Below are 20,340 nucleotides of genomic sequence, written 5' to 3' on the forward strand. Positions count from 1 at the left end.
GTTCTTGTATTTTAAGATAAAATCTTACTCGATTAAGGAAAAAACTTCCAGCTCGCTGAAATATGTTCATTTGCTGAAAACCATCAAAACCACGAAAAGTTCTTGTTGTTGAAGATAAAATCTTTTTGCTTTGAAGAAGAAAGATCCAGCCGACTGAAATAAGTTCATTGGATGAAAACCAACAAAAATTGACAAGAACCACGAAAAGTTCTTGTATTTTAAGATAAAATCTTACTCGATTAAGGAAAAAACTTCCAGCTCGCTGAAATATGTTCATTTGCTGAAAACCATCAAAACCACGAAAAGTTCTTGTTGTTGAAGATAAAATCTTTTTGCTTTGAAGAAGAAAGATCCAGCCGACTGAAATAAGTTCATTGGATGAAAACCAACAAAAATTGACAAGAACCACGAAAAGTTCTTGTATTTTAAGATAAAATCTTACTCTATTAAGGAAAAAACTTCCAGCTCGCTGAAATATGTTCATTTGCTGAAAACCATCAAAACCACGAAAAGTTCTTGTATTTGAAGATAAAATCTTTTTGCTTTGAAGAAGAAAGATCTAGCTGACTGAAATAAGTTCATTAGATGAAAAACAACAAAAATTGACAAGAACCACGAAAAGTTCTTGTATTTTAAGATAAAATCTTACGCTGTTAAAGAAAAAACTCCCAGCTCGCTGAAATATGTTCATTTGCTGAAAACCAACAAAACCACGAAAAGTTCTTGTATTTGAAGATAAAATCTTTTTTCTTTGAAGAAGAAAGATCGAGCTGACTGAAATAAGTTCATTAGATGAAAACCAACAAAAATTGACAAGAACCACGAAAAGTTCTTGTATTTTAAGATAAAATCTTCCTCTATTAAGGAAAAAACTTCCAGCTCGCTGAAATATGTTCATTTGCTGAAAACCATCAAAACCACGAAAAGTTCTTGTAGTTGAAGATAAAATCTTTTTGCTTTGAAGAAGAAAGATCCAGCCGACTGAAATAAGTTCATTGGATGAAAACCAACAAAAATTGACAAGAACCACGAAAAGTTCTTGTATTTTAAGATAAAATCTTACTCTATTAAGGAAAAAACTTCCAGCTCGCTGAAATATGTTCATTTGCTGAAAACCATCAAAACCACGAAAAGTTCTTGTATTTGAAGATAAAATCTTTTTGCTTTGAAGAAGAAAGATCTAGCTGACTGAAATAAGTTCATTCGATGAAAAACAACAAAAATTGACAAGAACCACGAAAAGTTCTTGTATTTTAAGATAAAATCTTACGCTGTTAAAGAAAAAACTCCCAGCTCGCTGAAATATGTTCATTTGCTGAAAACCAACAAAACCACGAAAAGTTCTTGTATTTGAAGATAAAATCTTTTTTCTTTGAAGAAGAAAGATCTAGCTGACTGAAATAAGTTCATTAGATGAAAACCAACAAAAATTGACAAGAACCACGAAAAGTTCTTGTATTTTAAGATAAAATCTTACTCTATTAAGGAAAAAACTTCCAGCTCGCTGAAATATGTTCATTTGCTGAAAACCATCAAAACCTCGAAAAGTTCTTGTATTTGAAGATAAAATCTTTTTGCTTTGAAGAAGAAAGATCTAGCTGACTGAAATAAGTTCATTAGATGAAAACCAACAAAAATTGACAAGAACCATGAAAAGTTCTTGTATTTTAAGATAAAATCTTACTCTATTCAGGAAAAAACTTCCAGCTCGCTGAAATCTGTTCATTTGCTGAAAACCATCAAAACCACAAAAAGTTCTTGTATTTGAAGATAAAATCTTTTTGCTTTGAAGAAGAAAGATCTAGCTGACTGAAATAAGTTCATTAGATGAAAACCAACAAAATTTGACAAGAACCACGAAAACCTCTTGTATTTTAAGGTAATATCTTACGCTATTAAAGAAAAAACTTCTGGCTCGCTGAAATATGTTCATTTGCTGAAAACCAACAAAACCACGAAAAGTTCTTGTATTTGAAGATAAAATCTTTTTGCTTTGAAGAAGAAAGATCCAGCTGACTGAAATAAGTTCATTGGATGAAAACCAACAAAAATTGACAAGAACCACGAAAATTTCTTGTATTTTAAGATAAAATCTTACTCTATTAAGGAAAAAACTTCCAGCTCGCTGAAATATGTTCATTTGCTGAAAACTATCAAAACCACGAAAAGTTCTTCTATTTGAAGATAAAATCTTTTTGCTTTGAAGAAGAAAGATCCAGCTGACTGAAATAAGTTCATCAGATGAAAACCAACAAAAATTCACAAGAACCACGAAAAGTTCCTGTATTTTAAGATAAAATCTTAGGCTATTAAAGAAAAAACTTCCAGCTCGCTGAAATATGTTCATTTGCTGAAAACCATCAAAACCACGAAAAGTTCGTGTATTTGAAGATAAAATCTATTTGCTTTGAAGAAGAAAGATCTCGCTGACTGAAATAAGTTCATCAGATGACAACCAACAACAATTGACAAGAACCACGAAAAGTTCTTGTATTTTAAGATAAAATCTTACTCTATTAAGGAAAAAACTTCCAGCTCGCTGAAATCTGTTCATTTGCTGAAAACCAACAAAACCACGAAAAGTTCTTGTATTTGAAGATAAAATCTTTTTGCTTTGACGAAGAAAGATCTTGCTGACTGAAATAAGTTCATTCGATGAAAACCAACAAAAATTGACAAGAACCACGAAAAGTTCTTGTATTTTAAGATAAAATCTTAGGCTATTGAAGAAAAAACTTCCAGCTCGCTGAAATATGTTCATTTGCTGAAAACCATCAAAACCTCGAAAAGTTCTTGTATTTGAAGATAAAATCTTTTTGCTTTGAAGAAGAAAGATCCAGCTGACTGAAATAAGTTCATTAGATGAAAACCAACAAAAATTGACAAGAACCATGAAAAGTTCTTGTATTTTAAGAGAAAATCTTACTCTATTCAGGAAAAAACTTCCAGCTCGCTGAAATATGTTCATTTGCTGAAAACCATCAAAACCACGAAAAGTTCTTGTATTTGAAGATAAAATCTTTTTGCTTTGAAGAAGAAAGATCCAGCTGACTGAAATAAGTTCATTAGATGAAAACCAACAAAAATTGACAAGAACCACGAAAAGTTCTTGTATTTTAAGATAAAATCTTACTCTATTAAGGAAAAAACTTCCAGCTCGCTGAAATCTGTTCATTTGCTGAAAACCAACAAAACCACGAAAAGTTCTTGTATTTGAAGATAAAATCTTTTTGCTTTGACGAAGAAAGATCCAGCTGACTGAAATAAGTTCATTGGATGAAAACCTACAAAAATTGACAAGAACCACGAAAAGTTCTTGTATTTTTAGATAAAATCTTAGGCTATTAAAGAAAAAACTTCCAGCTCGCTGAAATATGTTAATCTGCTGAAAACCATCAAAACCACGAAAAGTTCTTGTATTTGAAGATAAAATCTATTTGCTTTGAAGAAGAAAGATCTAGCTGACTGAAATAAGTTCATCAGATGAAAACCAACAAAAATTGACAAGAACCACGAAAAGTTCTTGTATTTTAAGATAAAATCTTACTCTATTAAGGAAAAAACTTCCAGCTCGCTGAACTCTGTTCATTTGCTGAAAACCAACAAAACCACGAAAAGTTCTTGTATTTGAAGATAAAATCTTTTTGCTTTGAAGAAGAAAGATCCAGCTGACTGAAATAAGTTCATTAGATGAAAACCAACAAAAATTGACAAGAACCACGAAAAGTTCTTGTATTTTAAGATAAAATCTTACTCTATTAAGGAAAAAACTTCCAGCTCGCTGAACTCTGTTCATTTGCTGAAAACCAACAAAACCACGAAAAGTTCTTGTATTTGAAGATAAAATCTTTTTGCTTTGACGAAGAAAGATCTAGCTGACTGAAATAAGTTCATTGGATGAAAACCAACAAAAATTGACAAGAACCACAAAAAGTTCTTGTATTTTAAGATAAAATTTTACTCTATTAAGGAAAAAACTTCCAGCTCGCTGAAATATGTTCATTTGCTGAAAACCATCAAAACCACGAAAATTTCTTGTATTTGAAGATAAAATCTTTTTGCTTTGAAGAAGAAAGATCTCGCTGACTGAAATAAGTTCATTAGATGAAAACCAACAAAAATTGACAAGAACCACGAAAAGTTCTTGTATTTTAAGATAAAATCTTACTCGATTAAGGAAAAAACTTCCAGCTCGCTGAAATATGTTCATTTGCTGAAAACCATCAAAACCACGAAAAGTTCTTGTAGTTGAAGATAAAATCTTTTTGCTTTGAAGAAGAAAGATCCAGCCGACTGAAATAAGTTCATTGGATGAAAACCAACAAAAATTGACAAGAACCACGAAAAGTTCTTGTATTTTAAGATAAAATCTTACTCTATTAAGGAAAAAACTTCCAGCTCGCTGAAATATGTTCATTTGCTGAAAACCATCAAAACCACGAAAAGTTCTTGTATTTGAAGATAAAATCTTTTTGCTTTGAAGAAGAAAGATCTAGCTGACTGAAATAAGTTCATTAGATGAAAAACAACAAAAATTGACAAGAACCACGAAAAGTTCTTGTATTTTAAGATAAAATCTTACGCTGTTAAAGAAAAAACTCCCAGCTCGCTGAAATATGTTCATTTGCTGAAAACCAACAAAACCACGAAAAGTTCTTGTATTTGAAGATAAAATCTTTTTTCTTTGAAGAAGAAAGATCTAGCTGACTGAAATAAGTTCATTAGATGAAAACCAACAAAAATTGACAAGAACCACGAAAAGTTCTTGTATTTTAAGATAAAATCTTACTCTATTAAGGAAAAAACTTCCAGCTCGCTGAAATATGTTGATTTGCTGAAAACCATAAAAACCACGAAAAGTTCTTGTATTTGAAGATAAAATCTTTTTGCTTTGAAGAAGAAAGATCTAGCTGACTGAAATAAGTTCATTAGATGAAAACCAACAAAAAATGACAAGAACCACGAAAAGTTCTTGTATTTTAAGATAAAAGCTTACTCAATGAAGGAAAAAACTTCCAGCTCGCTGAAATATGTTAATTTGCTGAAAACCATCAAAACCACGAAAAGTTCTTGTATTTGAAGATAAAATCTTTTTGCTTTGAAGAAGAAAGATCCAGCTGACTGAAATAAGTTCATTAGATGAAAACCAACAAAAATTGACAAGAACCACGAAAAGTTCTTGTATTTTAAGATAAAATCTTACTCTATTAAGGAAAAAACTTCCAGCTCGCTGAAATATGTTCATTTGCTGAAAACCATCAAAACCACGAAAAGTTCTTGTATTTGAAGATAAAATCTTTTTGCTTTGAAGAAGAAAGATCTAGCTGACTGAAATAAGTTCATCAGATGAAAACCAACAAAAATTGACAAGAACCACGAAAAGTTCTTGTATTTTAAGATAAAATCTTACTCGATTAAGGAAAAAACTTCCAGCTCGCTGAAATCTGTTCATTTGCTGAAAACCATCAAAACCACGAAAAGTTCTTGTATTTGAAGATAAAATCTTTTTGCTTTGACGGAGGAAGATCTAGCTGACTGAAATAAGTTCATTCGATGAAAACCAACAAAAATTGACAATAACCACGAAAAGTTCTTGTATTTTAAGATAAAATCTTAGGCTATTAAAGAAAAAACTTCCAGCTCGCTGAAATATGTTCATTTTCTGAAAACCATCAAAACCACAAAAAGTTCTTGTATTTGAAGATAAAATCTTTTTGCTTTGAAGAAGAAAGATCTAGCTGACTGAAATAAGTTCATTAGATGAAAACCAACAAAATTTGACAAGAACCACGAAAACCTCTTGTATTTTAAGGTAATATCTTACGCTATTAAAGAAAAAACTTCTGGCTCGCTGAAATATGTTCATTTGCTGAAAACCAACAAAACCACGAAAAGTTCTTGTATTTGAAGATAAAATCTTTTTGCTTTGAAGAAGAAAGATCCAGCTGACTGAAATAAGTTCATTGGATGAAAACCAACAAAAATTGACAAGAACCACGAAAATTTCTTGTATTTTAAGATAAAATCTTACTCGATGAAGGAAAAAACTTCCAGCTCGCTGAAATATGTTCATTTGCTGAAAACTATCAAAACCACGAAAAGTTCTTCTATTTGAAGATAAAATCTTTTTGCTTTGAAGAAGAAAGATCCAGCTGACTGAAATAAGTTCATCAGATGAAAACCAACAAAAATTCACAAGAACCACGAAAAGTTCTTGTATTTTAAGATAAAATCTTAGGCTATTAAAGAAAAAACTTCCAGCTCGCTGAAATATGTTCATTTGCTGAAAACCATCAAAACCACGAAAAGTTCGTGTATTTGAAGATAAAATCTATTTGCTTTGAAGAAGAAAGATCTCGCTGACTGAAATAAGTTCATCAGATGACAACCTACAAAAATTGACAAGAACCACGAAAAGTTCTTGTATTTTTAGATAAAATCTTAGGCTATTAAAGAAAAAACTTCCAGCTCGCTGAAATATGTTAATCTGCTGAAAACCATCAAAACCACGAAAAGTTCTTGTATTTGAAGATAAAATCTTTTTGCTTTGACGAAGAAAGATCTAGCTGACTGAAATAAGTTCATTGGATGAAAACCAACAAAAATTGACAAGAACCACAAAAAGTTCTTGTATTTTAAGATAAAATTTTACTCTATTAAGGAAAAAACTTCCAGCTCGCTGAAATATGTTCATTTGCTGAAAACCATCAAAACCACGAAAATTTCTTGTATTTGAAGATAAAATCTTTTTGCTTTGAAGAAGAAAGATCTCGCTGACTGAAATAAGTTCATTAGATGAAAACCAACAAAAATTGACAAGAACCACGAAAAGTTCTTGTATTTTAAGATAAAATCTTACTCGATTAAGGAAAAAACTTCCAGCTCGCTGAAATATGTTCATTTGCTGAAAACCATCAAAACCACGAAAAGTTCTTGTAGTTGAAGATAAAATCTTTTTGCTTTGAAGAAGAAAGATCCAGCCGACTGAAATAAGTTCATTGGATGAAAACCAACAAAAATTGACAAGAACCACGAAAAGTTCTTGTATTTTAAGATAAAATCTTACTCTATTAAGGAAAAAACTTCCAGCTCGCTGAAATATGTTCATTTGCTGAAAACCATCAAAACCACGAAAAGTTCTTGTATTTGAAGATAAAATCTTTTTGCTTTGAAGAAGAAAGATCTAGCTGACTGAAATAAGTTCATTAGATGAAAAACAACAAAAATTGACAAGAACCACGAAAAGTTCTTGTATTTTAAGATAAAATCTTACGCTGTTAAAGAAAAAACTCCCAGCTCGCTGAAATATGTTCATTTGCTGAAAACCAACAAAACCACGAAAAGTTCTTGTATTTGAAGATAAAATCTTTTTTCTTTGAAGAAGAAAGATCTAGCTGACTGAAATAAGTTCATTAGATGAAAACCAACAAAAATTGACAAGAACCACGAAAAGTTCTTGTATTTTAAGATAAAATCTTACTCTATTAAGGAAAAAACTTCCAGCTCGCTGAAATATGTTGATTTGCTGAAAACCATAAAAACCACGAAAAGTTCTTGTATTTGAAGATAAAATCTTTTTGCTTTGAAGAAGAAAGATCTAGCTGACTGAAATAAGTTCATTAGATGAAAACCAACAAAAAATGACAAGAACCACGAAAAGTTCTTGTATTTTAAGATAAAAGCTTACTCAATGAAGGAAAAAACTTCCAGCTCGCTGAAATATGTTAATTTGCTGAAAACCATCAAAACCACGAAAAGTTCTTGTATTTGAAGATAAAATCTTTTTGCTTTGAAGAAGAAAGATCCAGCTGACTGAAATAAGTTCATTAGATGAAAACCAACAAAAATTGACAAGAACCACGAAAAGTTCTTGTATTTTAAGATAAAATCTTACTCTATTAAGGAAAAAACTTCCAGCTCGCTGAAATATGTTCATTTGCTGAAAACCATCAAAACCACGAAAAGTTCTTGTATTTGAAGATAAAATCTTTTTGCTTTGAAGAAGAAAGATCTAGCTGACTGAAATAAGTTCATCAGATGAAAACCAACAAAAATTGACAAGAACCACGAAAAGTTCTTGTATTTTAAGATAAAATCTTACTCGATTAAGGAAAAAACTTCCAGCTCGCTGAAATCTGTTCATTTGCTGAAAACCATCAAAACCACGAAAAGTTCTTGTATTTGAAGATAAAATCTTTTTGCTTTGACGGAGGAAGATCTAGCTGACTGAAATAAGTTCATTCGATGAAAACCAACAAAAATTGACAATAACCACGAAAAGTTCTTGTATTTTAAGATAAAATCTTAGGCTATTAAAGAAAAAACTTCCAGCTCGCTGAAATATGTTCATTTTCTGAAAACCATCAAAACCACAAAAAGTTCTTGTATTTGAAGATAAAATCTTTTTGCTTTGAAGAAGAAAGATCTAGCTGACTGAAATAAGTTCATTAGATGAAAACCAACAAAATTTGACAAGAACCACGAAAACCTCTTGTATTTTAAGGTAATATCTTACGCTATTAAAGAAAAAACTTCTGGCTCGCTGAAATATGTTCATTTGCTGAAAACCAACAAAACCACGAAAAGTTCTTGTATTTGAAGATAAAATCTTTTTGCTTTGAAGAAGAAAGATCCAGCTGACTGAAATAAGTTCATTGGATGAAAACCAACAAAAATTGACAAGAACCACGAAAATTTCTTGTATTTTAAGATAAAATCTTACTCGATGAAGGAAAAAACTTCCAGCTCGCTGAAATATGTTCATTTGCTGAAAACTATCAAAACCACGAAAAGTTCTTCTATTTGAAGATAAAATCTTTTTGCTTTGAAGAAGAAAGATCCAGCTGACTGAAATAAGTTCATCAGATGAAAACCAACAAAAATTCACAAGAACCACGAAAAGTTCTTGTATTTTAAGATAAAATCTTAGGCTATTAAAGAAAAAACTTCCAGCTCGCTGAAATATGTTCATTTGCTGAAAACCATCAAAACCACGAAAAGTTCGTGTATTTGAAGATAAAATCTATTTGCTTTGAAGAAGAAAGATCTCGCTGACTGAAATAAGTTCATCAGATGACAACCAACAACAATTGACAAGAACCACGAAAAGTTCTTGTATTTTAAGATAAAATCTTACTCTATTAAGGAAAAAACTTCCAGCTCGCTGAAATCTGTTCATTTGCTGAAAACCAACAAAACCACGAAAAGTTATTGTATTTGAAGATAAAATCTTTTTGCTTTGACGAAGAAAGATCCAGCTGACTGAAATAAGTTCATTGGATGAAAACCTACAAAAATTGACAAGAACCACGAAAAGTTCTTGTATTTTTAGATAAAATCTTAGGCTATTAAAGAAAAAACTTCCAGCTCGCTGAAATATGTTAATCTGCTGAAAACCATCAAAACCACGAAAAGTTCTTGTATTTGAAGATAAAATCTTTTTGCTTTGACGAAGAAAGATCTAGCTGACTGAAATAAGTTCATTGGATGAAAACCAACAAAAATTGACAAGAACCACAAAAAGTTCTTGTATTTTAAGATAAAATTTTACTCTATTAAGGAAAAAACTTCCAGCTCGCTGAAATATGTTCATTTGCTGAAAACCATCAAAACCACGAAAATTTCTTGTATTTGAAGATAAAATCTTTTTGCTTTGAAGAAGAAAGATCTCGCTGACTGAAATAAGTTCATTAGATGAAAACCAACAAAAATTGACAAGAACCACGAAAAGTTCTTGTATTTTAAGATAAAATCTTACTCGATTAAGGAAAAAACTTCCAGCTCGCTGAAATATGTTCATTTGCTGAAAACCATCAAAACCACGAAAAGTTCTTGTAGTTGAAGATAAAATCTTTTTGCTTTGAAGAAGAAAGATCCAGCCGACTGAAATAAGTTCATTGGATGAAAACCAACAAAAATTGACAAGAACCACGAAAAGTTCTTGTATTTTAAGATAAAATCTTACTCTATTAAGGAAAAAACTTCCAGCTCGCTGAAATATGTTCATTTGCTGAAAACCATCAAAACCACGAAAAGTTCTTGTATTTGAAGATAAAATCTTTTTGCTTTGAAGAAGAAAGATCTAGCTGACTGAAATAAGTTCATTAGATGAAAAACAACAAAAATTGACAAGAACCACGAAAAGTTCTTGTATTTTAAGATAAAATCTTACGCTGTTAAAGAAAAAACTCCCAGCTCGCTGAAATATGTTCATTTGCTGAAAACCAACAAAACCACGAAAAGTTCTTGTATTTGAAGATAAAATCTTTTTTCTTTGAAGAAGAAAGATCTAGCTGACTGAAATAAGTTCATTAGATGAAAACCAACAAAAATTGACAAGAACCACGAAAAGTTCTTGTATTTTAAGATAAAATCTTACTCTATTAAGGAAAAAACTTCCAGCTCGCTCAAATATGTTGATTTGCTGAAAACCATCAAAACCACGAAAAGTTCTTGTATTTGAAGATAAAATCTTTTTGCTTTGAAGAAGAAAGATCTAGCTGACTGAAATAAGTTCATTAGATGAAAACCAACAAAAAATGACAAGAACCACGAAAAGTTCTTGTATTTTAAGATAAAATCTTACTCAATGAAGGAAAAAACTTCCAGCTCGCTGAAATATGTTAATTTGCTGAAAACCATCAAAACCACGAAAAGTTCTTGTATTTGAAGATAAAATCTTTTTGCTTTGAAGAAGAAAGATCCAGCTGACTGAAATAAGTTCATTAGATGAAAACCAACAAAAATTGACAAGAACCACGAAAAGTTCTTGTATTTTAAGATAAAATCTTACTCTATTAAGGAAAAAACTTCCAGCTCGCTGAAATATGTTCATTTGCTGAAAACCATCAAAACCACGAAAAGTTCTTGTATTTGAAGATAAAATCTTTTTGCTTTGAAGAAGAAAGATCTAGCTGACTGAAATAAGTTCATCAGATGAAAACCAACAAAAATTGACAAGAACCACGAAAAGTTCTTGTATTTTAAGATAAAATCTTACTCTATTCAGGAAAAAACTTCCAGCTCGCTGAAATCTGTTCATTTGCTGAAAACCATCAAAACCACGAAAAGTTCTTGTATTTGAAGATAAAATCTTTTTGCTTTGACGGAGGAAGATCTAGCTGACTGAAATAAGTTCATTCGATGAAAACCAACAAAAATTGACAATAACCACGAAAAGTTCTTGTATTTTAAGATAAAATCTTAGGCTATTAAAGAAAAAACTTCCAGCTCGCTGAAATATGTTCATTTTCTGAAAACCATCAAAACCACAAAAAGTTCTTGTATTTGAAGATAAAATCTTTTTGCTTTGAAGAAGAAAGATCTAGCTGACTGAAATAAGTTCATTAGATGAAAACCAACAAAATTTGACAAGAACCACGAAAACCTCTTGTATTTTAAGGTAATATCTTACGCTATTAAAGAAAAAACTTCTGGCTCGCTGAAATATGTTCATTTGCTGAAAACCAACAAAACCACGAAAAGTTCTTGTATTTGAAGATAAAATCTTTTTGCTTTGAAGAAGAAAGATCCAGCTGACTGAAATAAGTTCATTGGATGAAAACCAACAAAAATTGACAAGAACCACGAAAATTTCTTGTATTTTAAGATAAAATCTTACTCGATGAAGGAAAAAACTTCCAGCTCGCTGAAATATGTTCATTTGCTGAAAACTATCAAAACCACGAAAAGTTCTTCTATTTGAAGATAAAATCTTTTTGCTTTGAAGAAGAAAGATCCAGCTGACTGAAATAAGTTCATCAGATGAAAACCAACAAAAATTCACAAGAACCACGAAAAGTTCTTGTATTTTAAGATAAAATCTTAGGCTATTAAAGAAAAAACTTCCAGCTCGCTGAAATATGTTCATTTGCTGAAAACCATCAAAACCACGAAAAGTTCGTGTATTTGAAGATAAAATCTATTTGCTTTGAAGAAGAAAGATCTCGCTGACTGAAATAAGTTCATCAGATGACAACCAACAACAATTGACAAGAACCACGAAAAGTTCTTGTATTTTAAGATAAAATCTTACTCTATTAAGGAAAAAACTTCCAGCTCGCTGAAATCTGTTCATTTGCTGAAAACCAACAAAACCACGAAAAGTTATTGTATTTGAAGATAAAATCTTTTTGCTTTGACGAAGAAAGATCCAGCTGACTGAAATAAGTTCATTGGATGAAAACCTACAAAAATTGACAAGAACCACGAAAAGTTCTTGTATTTTTAGATAAAATCTTAGGCTATTAAAGAAAAAACTTCCATCTCGCTGAAATATGTTAATCTGCTGAAAACCATCAAAACCACGAAAAGTTCTTGTATTTGAAGATAAAATCTATTTGCTTTGAAGAAGAAAGATCTAGCTGACTGAAATAAGTTCATCAGATGAAAACCAACAAAAATTGACAAGAACCACGAAAAGTTCTTGTATTTTAAGATAAAATCTTACTCTATTAAGGAAAAAACTTCCAGCTCGCTGAACTCTGTTCATTTGCTGAAAACCAACAAAACCACGAAAAGTTCTTGTATTTGAAGATAAAATCTTTTTGCTTTGAAGAAGAAAGATCCAGCTGACTGAAATAAGTTCATTAGATGAAAACCAACAAAAATTGACAAGAACCACGAAAAGTTCTTGTATTTTAAGATAAAATCTTACTCTATTAAGGAAAAAACTTCCAGCTCGCTGAACTCTGTTCATTTGCTGAAAACCAACAAAACCACGAAAAGTTCTTGTATTTGAAGATAAAATCTTTTTGCTTTGACGAAGAAAGATCTAGCTGACTGAAATAAGTTCATTGGATGAAAACCAACAAAAATTGACAAGAACCACAAAAAGTTCTTGTATTTTAAGATAAAATTTTACTCTATTAAGGAAAAAACTTCCAGCTCGCTGAAATATGTTCATTTGCTGAAAACCATCAAAACCACGAAAATTTCTTGTATTTGAAGATAAAATCTTTTTGCTTTGAAGAAGAAAGATCTCGCTGACTGAAATAAGTTCATTAGATGAAAACCAACAAAAATTGACAAGAACCACGAAAAGTTCTTGTATTTTAAGATAAAATCTTACTCGATTAAGGAAAAAACTTCCAGCTCGCTGAAATATGTTCATTTGCTGAAAACCATCAAAACCACGAAAAGTTCTTGTAGTTGAAGATAAAATCTTTTTGCTTTGAAGAAGAAAGATCCAGCCGACTGAAATAAGTTCATTGGATGAAAACCAACAAAAATTGACAAGAACCACGAAAAGTTCTTGTATTTTAAGATAAAATCTTACTCTATTAAGGAAAAAACTTCCAGCTCGCTGAAATATGTTCATTTGCTGAAAACCATCAAAACCACGAAAAGTTCTTGTATTTGAAGATAAAATCTTTTTGCTTTGAAGAAGAAAGATCTAGCTGACTGAAATAAGTTCATTAGATGAAAAGCAACAAAAATTGACAAGAACCACGAAAAGTTCTTGTATTTTAAGATAAAATCTTACGCTGTTAAAGAAAAAACTCCCAGCTCGCTGAAATATGTTCATTTGCTGAAAACCAACAAAACCACGAAAAGTTCTTGTATTTGAAGATAAAATCTTTTTTCTTTGAAGAAGAAAGATCTAGCTGACTGAAATAAGTTCATTAGATGAAAACCAACAAAAATTGACAAGAACCACGAAAAGTTCTTGTATTTTAAGATAAAATCTTACTCTATTAAGGAAAAAACTTCCAGCTCGCTGAAATATGTTGATTTGCTGAAAACCATCAAAACCACGAAAAGTTCTTGTATTTGAAGATAAAATCTTTTTGCTTTGAAGAAGAAAGATCTAGCTGACTGAAATAAGTTCATTAGATGAAAACCAACAAAAAATGACAAGAACCACGAAAAGTTCTTGTATTTTAAGATAAAATCTTACTCAATGAAGGAAAAAACTTCCAGCTCGCTGAAATATGTTAATTTGCTGAAAACCATCAAAACCACGAAAAGTTCTTGTATTTGAAGATAAAATCTTTTTGCTTTGAAGAAGAAAGATCCAGCTGACTGAAATAAGTTCATTAGATGAAAACCAACAAAAATTGACAAGAACCACGAAAAGTTCTTGTATTTTAAGATAAAATCTTACTCTATTAAGGAAAAAACTTCCAGCTCGCTGAAATATGTTCATTTGCTGAAAACCATCAAAACCACGAAAAGTTCTTGTATTTGAAGATAAAATCTTTTTGCTTTGAAGAAGAAAGATCGAGCTGACTGAAATAAGTTCATCAGATGAAAACCAACAAAAATTGACAAGAACCACGAAAAGTTCTTGTATTTTAAGATAAAATCTTACTCGATTAAGGAAAAAACTTCCAGCTCGCTGAAATCTGTTCATTTGCTGAAAACCATCAAAACCACGAAAAGTTCTTGTATTTGAAGATAAAATCTTTTTGCTTTGACGGAGGAAGATCTAGCTGACTGAAATAAGTTCATTCGATGAAAACCAACAAAAATTGACAATAACCACGAAAAGTTCTTGTATTTTAAGATAAAATCTTAGGCTATTAAAGAAAAAACTTCCAGCTCGCTGAAATATGTTCATTTTCTGAAAACCATCAAAACCACAAAAAGTTCTTGTATTTGAAGATAAAATCTTTTTGCTTTGAAGAAGAAAGATCTAGCTGACTGAAATAAGTTCATTAGATGAAAACCAACAAAATTTGACAAGAACCACGAAAACCTCTTGTATTTTAAGGTAATATCTTACGCTATTAAAGAAAAAACTTCTGGCTCGCTGAAATATGTTCATTTGCTGAAAACCAACAAAACCACGAAAAGTTCTTGTATTTGAAGATAAAATCTTTTTGCTTTGAAGAAGAAAGATCCAGCTGACTGAAATAAGTTCATTGGATGAAAACCAACAAAAATTGACAAGAACCACGAAAATTTCTTGTATTTTAAGATAAAATCTTACTCGATGAAGGAAAAAACTTCCAGCTCGCTGAAATATGTTCATTTGCTGAAAACTATCAAAACCACGAAAAGTTCTTCTATTTGAAGATAAAATCTTTTTGCTTTGAAGAAGAAAGATCCAGCTGACTGAAATAAGTTCATCAGATGAAAACCAACAAAAATTCACAAGAACCACGAAAAGTTCTTGTATTTTAAGATAAAATCTTAGGCTATTAAAGAAAAAACTTCCAGCTCGCTGAAATATGTTCATTTGCTGAAAACCATCAAAACCACGAAAAGTTCGTGTATTTGAAGATAAAATCTATTTGCTTTGAAGAAGAAAGATCTCGCTGACTGAAATAAGTTCATCAGATGACAACCAACAACAATTGACAAGAACCACGAAAAGTTCTTGTATTTTAAGATAAAATCTTACTCTATTAAGGAAAAAACTTCCAGCTCGCTGAAATCTGTTCATTTGCTGAAAACCAACAAAACCACGAAAAGTTATTGTATTTGAAGATAAAATCTTTTTGCTTTGACGAAGAAAGATCTTGCTGACTGAAATAAGTTCATTCGATGAAAACCAACAAAAATTGACAAGAACCACGAAAAGTTCTTGTATTTTAAGATAAAATCTTAGGCTATTGAAGAAAAAACTTCCAGCTCGCTGAAATATGTTCATTTGCTGAAAACCATCAAAACCTCGAAAAGTTCTTGTATTTGAAGATAAAATCTTTTTGCTTTGAAGAAGAAAGATCCAGCTGACTGAAATAAGTTCATTAGATGAAAACCAACAAAAATTGACAAGAACCATGAAAAGTTCTTGTATTTTAAGATAAAATCTTACTCTATTCAGGAAAAAACTTCCAGCTCGCTGAAATATGTTCATTTGCTGAAAACCATCAAAACCACGAAAAGTTCTTGTATTTGAAGATAAAATCTTTTTGCTTTGAAGAAGAAAGATCCAGCTGACTGAAATAAGTTCATTAGATGAAAACCAACAAAAATTGACAAGAACCACGAAAAGTTCTTGTATTTTAAGATAAAATCTTACTCTATTAAGGAAAAAACTTCCAGCTCGCTGAAATCTGTTCATTTGCTGAAAACCAACAAAACCACGAAAAGTTCTTGTATTTGAAGATAAAATCTTTTTGCTTTGACGAAGAAAGATCCAGCTGACTGAAATAAGTTCATTGGATGAAAACCTACAAAAATTGACAAGAACCACGAAAAGTTCTTGTATTTTTAGATAAAATCTTAGGCTATTAAAGAAAAAACTTCCAGCTCGCTAAAATATGTTAATCTGCTGAAAACCATCAAAACCACGAAAAGTTCTTGTATTTGAAGATAAAATCTATTTGCTTTGAAGAAGAAAGATCTAGCTGACTGAAATAAGTTCATCAGATGAAAACCAACAAAAATTGACAAGAACCACGAAAAGTTCTTGTATTTTAAGATAAAATCTTACTCTATTAAGGAAAAAACTTCCAGCTCGCTGAAATCTGTTCATTTGCTGAAAACCAACAAAACCACGAAAAGTTCTTGTATTTGAAGATAAAATCTTTTTGCTTTGACGAAGAAAGATCTGGCTGACTGAAATAAGTTCATTCGATGAAAACCAACAAAAATTGACAAGAACCACGAAAAGTTCTTGTATTTTAAGATAAAATCTTAGGCTATTAAAGAAAAAACTTCCAGCTCGCTGAAATATGTTCATTTGCTGAAAACCATCAAAACCTCGAACAGTTCTTGTATTTGAAGATAAAATCTTTTTGCTTTGAAGAAGAAAGATCTAGCTGACTGAAATAAGTTCATTGGATGAAAACCAACAAAAATTGACAAGAACCACAAAAAGTTCTTGTATTTTAAGATAAAATCTTACTCTATTAAGGAAAAAACTTCCAGCTCGCTGAAATATGTTCATTTGCTGAAAACCATCAAAACCACGAAAAGTTCTTGTATTTGAAGATAAAATCTTTTTGCTTTGAAGAAGAAAGATCCAGCTGACTGAAATAAGTTCATGAGATGAAAACCAACAAAAATTGACAAGAACCACGAAAAGTTCTTGTGTTTTAAGATAAAATCTTACTCTATTAAGGAAAAAACTTCCAGTTCGCTGAATTATGTTCATTTGCTGAAAACCATCAAAACCACGAAAATTTCTTGTATTTGAAGATAAAATCTTTTTGCTTTGAAGAAGAAAGATCGAGCTGACTGAAATAAGTTCATTAGATGAAAACCAACAAAAATTGACAAGAACCACGAAAAGTTCTTGTATTTGAAGATAAAATCTTTTTGCTTTGACGGAGAAAGATCTAGCTGACTGAAATAAGTTCATTCGATGAAAACCAACAAAAATTGACAATAACCACGAAAAGTTCTTGTATTTTAAGATAAAATCTTAGGCTATTAAAGAAAAAACTTCCAGCTCGCTGAAATATGTTCATTTTCTGAAAACCATCAAAACCTCGAAAAGTTCTTGTATTTGAAGATAAAATCTTTTTGCTTTGAAGAAGAAAGATCTAGCTCACTGAAATAAGTTCATTAGATGAAAACCAACAAAAATTGACCAGAACCATGAAAAGTTCTTGTATTTTAAGATAAAATCTTACTCTATTCAGGAAAAAACTTCCAGCTCGCTGAAATCTGTTCATTTGCTGAAAACCATCAAAACCACAAAAAGTTCTTGTATTTGAAGATAAAATCTTTTTGCTTTGAAGAAGAAAGATCTAGCTGACTGAAATAAGTTCATTCGATGAAAACCAACAAAAATTGACAAGAACCACGAAAAGTTCTTGTATTTTAAGATAAAATCTTACGCAGTTAAAGAAAAAACTCCCAGCTCGCTGAAATATGTTCATTTGCTGAAAACCAACAAAACCACGAAAAGTTCTTGTATTTGAAGATAAAATCTTTTTTCTTTGAAGAAGAAAGATCTAGCTGACTGAAATAAGTTCATTAGATGAAAACCAACAAAAATTGACAAGAACCACGAAAAGTTCTTGTATTTTAAGATAAAATCTTACTCTATTAAGGAAAAAACTTCCAGCTCGCTGAAATATGTTCATTTGCTGAAAACCATCAAAACCACGAAAAGTTCTTGTATTTGAAGATAAAATCTTTTTGCTTTGAAGAAGAAAGATCTAGCTGACTGAAATAAGTTCATTAGATGAAAACCAACAAAAATTGACAAGAACCACGAAAAGTTCTTGTATTTTAAGATAAAATCTTACTCTATTAAGGAAAAAACTTCCAGCTCGCTGAAATATGTTCATTTGCTGAAAACCATCAAAACCACGAAAAGTTCTTGTATTTGAAGATAAAATCTTTTTGCTTTGAAGAAGAAAGTTCTAGCTGACTGAAATAAGTTCATTAGATGAAAACCAACAAAATTTGACAAGAACCACGAAAACTTCTTGTATTTTAAGGTAATATCTTACGCTATTAAAGAAAAAACTTCTGGCTCGCTGAAATATGTTCATTTGCTGAAAACCAACAAAACCACGAAAAGTTCTTGTATTTGAAGATAAAATCTTTTTGCTTTGAAGAAGAAAGATCCAGCTGACTGAAATAAGTTCATTGGATGAAAACCAACAAAAATTGACAAGAACCACGAAAATTTCTTGTATTTTAAGATAAAATCTTACTCTATTAAGGAAAAAACTTCCAGCTCGCTGAAATATGTTCATTTGCTGAAAACTATCAAAACCACGAAAAGTTCTTCTATTTGAAGATAAAATCTTTTTGCTTTGAAGAAGAAAGATCCAGCTGACTGAAATAAGTTCATCAGATGAAAACCAACAAAAATTCACAAGAACCACGAAAAGTTCTTGTGTTTTAAGATAAAATCTTAGGCTATTAAAGAAAAAACTTCCAGCTCGCTGAAATATGTTCATTTGCTGAAAACCATCAAAACCACGAAAAGTTCGTGTATTTGAAGATAAAATCTATTTGCTTTGAAGAAGAAAGATCTAGCTGACTGAAATAAGTTCATCAGATGACAACCAACAACAATTGACAAGAACCACGAAAAGTTCTTGTATTTTAAGATAAAATCTTACTCTATTAAGGAAAAAACTTCCAGCTCGCTGAAATCTGTTCATTTGCTGAAAACCAACAAAACCACGAAAAGTTATTGTATTTGAAGATAAAATCTTTTTGCTTTGACGAAGAAAGATCTTGCTGACTGAAATAAGTTCATTCGATGAAAACCAACAAAAATTGACAAGAACCACGAAAAGTTCTTGTATTTTAAGATAAAATCTTAGGCTATTGAAGAAAAAACTTCCAGCTCGCTGAAATATGTTCATTTGCTGAAAACCATCAAAACCTCGAAAAGTTCTTGTATTTGAAGATAAAATCTTTTTGCTTTGAAGAAGAAAGATCTAGCTGACTGAAATAAGTTCATTAGATGAAAACCAACAAAAATTGACAAGAACCATGAAAAGTTCTTGTATTTTAAGATAAAATCTTACTCTATTCAGGAAAAAACTTCCAGCTCGCTGAAATATGTTCATTTGCTGAAAACCATCAAAACCACGAAAAGTTCTTGTATTTGAAGATAAAATCTTTTTGCTTTGAAGAAGAAAGATCCAGCTGACTGAAATAAGTTCATTAGATGAAAACCAACAAAAATTGACAAGAACCACGAAAAGTTCTTGTATTTTAAGATAAAATCTTACTCTATTAAGGAAAAAACTTCCAGCTCGCTGAAATCTGTTCATTTGCTGAAAACCAACAAAACCACGAAAAGTTCTTGTATTTGAAGATAAAATCTATTTGCTTTGAAGAAGAAAGATCTAGCTGACTGAAATAAGTTCATCAGATGAAAACCAACAAAAATTGACAAGAACCACGAAAAGTTCTTGTATTTTAAGATAAAATCTTACTCTATTAAGGAAAAAACTTCCAGCTCGCTGAACTCTGTTCATTTGCTGAAAACCAACAAAACCACGAAAAGTTCTTGTATTTGAAGATAAAATCTTTTTGCTTTGACGAAGAAAGATCTGGCTGACTGAAATAAGTTCATTAGATGAAAACCAACAAAAATTGACAAGAACCACGAAAAGTTCTTGTATTTTAAGATAAAATCTTACGCTGTTAAAGAAAAAACTCCCAGCTCGCTGAAATATATTCATTTGCTGAAAACCAACAAAACCACGAAAAGTTCTTGTATTTGAAGATAAAATCTTTTTGCTTTGAAGAAGAAAGATCTCGCTGACTGAAATAAGTTCATTAGATGAAAACCAACAAAAATTGACAAGAACCACGAAAAGTTCTTGTATTTTAAGATAAAATCTTACTCTTTAAGGAAAAAACTTCCAGCTCGCTGAAATATGTTCATTTGCTGAAAACCATCAAAACCACGAAAAGTTCTTGTATTTGAAGATAAAATCTTTTTGCTTTGAAGAAGAAAGATCCAGCTGA

The sequence above is a fragment of the Heptranchias perlo genome, unplaced genomic scaffold (assembly GCF_035084215.1).
Source record: "Heptranchias perlo isolate sHepPer1 unplaced genomic scaffold, sHepPer1.hap1 HAP1_SCAFFOLD_79, whole genome shotgun sequence".
NCBI classification, from domain to species: Eukaryota; Metazoa; Chordata; class Chondrichthyes; order Hexanchiformes; family Hexanchidae; genus Heptranchias; species Heptranchias perlo.